Here is a 4538-nt window from a genome sequence, read left to right on the forward strand (position 1 = left end):
GCAAGTAACATGAGTCACAGACCACAGCCTCATTTCAAATGAAAAATGCCAAAGTACACCCTCTGCCTCAATTCTGTGTCAAATGCCTGTGTCCAAAAAAAGGAGGGAAAGAAGGAAGGACGTAAGAGGAAAGAAAGATCTCCTCCAAATCTCTCAAATGAACAACTGCAAGCAGCCATTAAAGTTAATTAGAACCAAGTGTCAGAAACAGAACTTTGAAGATTTCACTGATGTTTACTCTAAAACCGACTTTCCCCCAAAGCTTCCATGGGCTTCTTTATTTGGTTTTATTTCTAGGACTTGCGCTTACAGCAGCAGATGTGGGAGCAAAAATGAAATCAGAAGGACTTTGGTATTCTGGAGTAAATTTCTCTCCACTGCATTAGCGAGAGAGAACAGATTGTAGCTAGGATAAGAGCAGTGTAAATAATTTTAAGTGTGCAGTCGCACACGGCATCGATTTAAATGACCTGGTAACTCGGCACCATCCCAGGCAATTATTCCCTAAGCGGGATTTATGTTGTGTGTTGTCAAAAAGCAGTCCAAACCTTGGACACATATATGTTTAGATATATGTTTGGAAGTTGCTCTTCCCAATTGGAAAAGATCTTTGGATTACTTTGTTATAAAAATCAGAAAGGCCATTTTCTGTATTTTTTCTTTTCAATTTAATAACCCTCGGTGGTATGGAGGAATAGTTCACTTTTTTCCAGTCATTTAAATATTTTTGAAGATGCACATGCAGATTTATTTGAAAAGTATCTTCTAACAAGGATAGCATTTATCATTAAAAATATATGAATGAAATTAAAAAAAACAAATCCAAGTCACTCCATCTATATGTAAATGACTTTTAATAATGCCTGCAATAATCTTTCTCTTTATCTTAACACTTATATTAATTGGATATTTGGTGGGACTTCTAATATGAATGTATCTAAAAATGGACAATTTTCTTTCTGCTGGCCTCATCCATTCTCTCTTTCTCCTGTATCTCAGGAAATGCCCCAGGCTCCCATAAATTTCTTCAATAAATCCTTAGAAATCAGTCCGATTACCTCTTGTGTTGGTAATTGCTGACATAAGGGATTGCTTAAAGGATTGCTGATGAGAATTTGACAAAGGGATAATATACAAATATGTGGAAGCTTAAGGCAAAACAATAAAACATGGTACAGTTTTCTGAGGCTGGCAAGCCTGGGGGAACAATTACAGCACCCAAGTTTGAAAAAGCAAGGCAAGGAGTAGTTACTGGACACAGAGGTAAGGCTTACCAAGCAAAAGGTGTAATGAGACCTATGGTGTGTGTGTATGGGGGGTGGTCAAAGCCAACCTTGATTGATCAGGTAGAGAGGGAACTAGGGAAATATGTAGTCCAATTTCATTCTCTTCCTGCTCGCCAGTCTTATACTGGTGTAGTCCATTGATACAGCCCATAATGATTAACCTTGGAGGCACAGAGCAATGTAGAAGTGGGTAGAGAGCAGATCTGGAGGGACACAGGGAAAAGATACATTTTGCTGACCCTTTCTTTCACAATCCAACTTATTCACAGTGCCTTTGGCTCTATGACCTCTCTATATCAATCTCTATATATTGCTTCCGCATTAGTACAACCCATTCTTTTTGCCCTGAATTACTGTTACTTCCTAACTAGTTTTCGTCTTCTAATTTGTGCCAGGGTTCAATTCTTTAACCTCAAATAACCCAAATCTTATATTATAAAATATATGCAATGAAAACCTTCCCGCTTAGAATTCAGCTTCCAAATCTCATGGAACTAGAAAAGGACCATCACATCAAGCCTAAATAAATTAGAAGGAAAGAGATAATAAAGGACAGAAATCAGTCAAATAGAAACAAATGTACAAGAGAGAAAAACTACATCAAAAATCTTGCTATTTATGAAACTGGTTCGTCCAAGACAAAAAGAAAACACAAATGAACAATATCAGGAACGAAAAATGAGGTATTAATATAGATCATACAGACATTAAAAACTTAAGATATTATGAAAAATGTTAAGATGGCAAATTGGACAATCTGGTGAAATAGACAAATTCACTGAAAAAAATTGCAAATTTATTTAGCAGAAGAAGAAAGAGAAAATCTATTTAAAAATTTGTCATAAAGAAAACCCTATGCCTAAACACGTGGAAGAAATTGCATGGATCTTGCAAAAATTCCTCCAGAAAACATAAAAAGGGAACACTTCCTAACTTTTTTTGTGAGCCTAGAATAAACTTGATTCCAAAATCTCAGGTGGATATTACAGAAAACAATATAGACCAAGTTCTCATAATCAAAGATGCAAAAATCTTTAACAAAACATTAGCAAATCAAATCCAGTGATATATAAAAAGATATTACATCATGAACAAATGAGGTTTATTTCAGGAATGAAATATATTTTTAACATTGAATGCATTTTACCACACTAATAAAGAAAAAAAAAACCAAATTATACAATCATCTTGGTACATAAAAGATTAGTGAGTAAAGAACATTTGACAAAATGCATGACCCATTCATGATGAAACTCATAGAAAACTGAAACCAGAAGGCAACTTCCTGAGTCTGTTGAGGGATATCTTACTCACCCCCCCAAACAAATCAACAACAAGCATCATACTCAATATCAAAATGTTAAAATCATCCCCCTAACATTAGGTATAAAACAAGGATGTCTGCTGTTAAACAACCTCTACTCGACATTGTACCGGAGGTCCTAGCTATTGAAATAAGGGGAGAAAAAGAACTAAGAGACATACAAATTAGAAAGGAAGGACTAAACTGTTATTTTTTAAGTTATGTTTTATATTTATTTATTTATTTTTAGAGTGGGGAGGGGGCAAAAGAAGAGGGGGAGAGAGAATCTCAAGCAGACTCCATGGCAAGCTTGGATCCCATGCGGGGCTCAGTCTCACGACCCCAAGATCATGACCGGAGCCAAAACCAAGAGTTGGATGCATAACCTACTGAGCCATGCAGGTGTCCCAAAACTATTATTACTTGCAAATCACATATTTGCTTTGGGTTTTCTAGGTACACAATCTATATAAATTCAAAATTAGTGAATTTATCAATGTTGCTATGTATAGATCAATAAATAAAAGCCAATTGTATTTCTATTTATCTGCAATAAATTAAAAAAAAAAGGAAATCATACCATTTACATTAAAATATGACTAATACCTTAGAATGAGTTTAACAAAATGAACAATCCCACTACACTGAAAAACACAAAATTTCTCTAAGAAATTAAAGAAGCCCTAAATAAGAAAGAATATAACATTCATGGACTAGAAGGCTCAATACTGTAAATATATAAAAATTTCCCCAAATGTATATAATGCAATACTGATTAAAAGTCACAGAAAATTTTGTGGAAATTAACAAGGTAATTCTAAAACTCATATGAAAATGCAAAGGGCCAAAAATAACCAAGGCGATCTTACAGAAGAATAATAAAGCTGGAGGACTTTTGCTGCCATGTATAGAAATCCATTATACTGGTACCGTGTTTAAGACAGTGAGATACTGGGGCGCCTGGGTGGCTCAGTCGTTAAGCGTCTGCCTTTGGCTCAGGTCATGATCCCAGGGTTGTGGGATCGAGCCCCGCATCAGGCTCCCCACTCTGCAGGAAGCCTGCTTCTCCCTCTCCTGCTCCCCCTGCTTGTGTTCCCTCTCTGGCTGTCTCTCTCTCTGTCAAATAAATAAAAATAAAATCTTAAAAAAAAAAAAAGACAGTGAGATACTGATGCAAGGAAAGATAAATGGACCAGTGGAACAGAATAGAGTCCAGTAATAAATCCTTACATATATGGTGACCTGATTTATGACAAATATGCTAAATGCAATGATGCTGCCCCCAATCAATTCCAGATAGTTGGAGACTCTGTGAATATAAAATAAAATTTTTAGAGGGAACAGAAGAGAATACCTTCTTGACCTGGGAGGAGACAAAGATATATTTTTAAAAAATATTTATTTACTTTTTTTGAGAGAGAGTGTATGTGTGCAAGTGGGGGAGGGGCAGAAGGAGAGGGAGAGAGAGAATCTCCAGCAGACTCCCTGCTGAGCATGGAGCCTGACATGGACCTCGATCTCACACCCCTGAGATCATGACCTGAGCTGAAATCAAGAGGCGAACACTCAACCAACTGAGCCACCCAGGTTCCCTGAAACAAAGATATTTTTAACAGGACACAAGAAACATTAACCATAAAATAAAAATATTGCAAGTTGTAATATATTAAAATCAAGGACATTTTTCATCAAATGGCAACATTAAGGGAGTGAAAAATCAACCCACGGAATGAGAAACGATATTTTATATATATATATATATATATATATATATATATATATATATATTCAATAGATCTAGATGTATAACTGATATGGGATTTATATCCACAATATACCAAAAAAACTTCTAAAAATCAGTAAGAAAAATACATCTCAAAAGAAAAAAAATGGGCAAAAAAATGTACTAAGCCACTTCACTAAAGAGGATAGTCTACAGGTCAGTAAAC

Source organism: Neomonachus schauinslandi, chromosome 16 (genome assembly GCF_002201575.2).
Source record: "Neomonachus schauinslandi chromosome 16, ASM220157v2, whole genome shotgun sequence".
Classification (NCBI taxonomy): domain Eukaryota; kingdom Metazoa; phylum Chordata; class Mammalia; order Carnivora; family Phocidae; genus Neomonachus; species Neomonachus schauinslandi.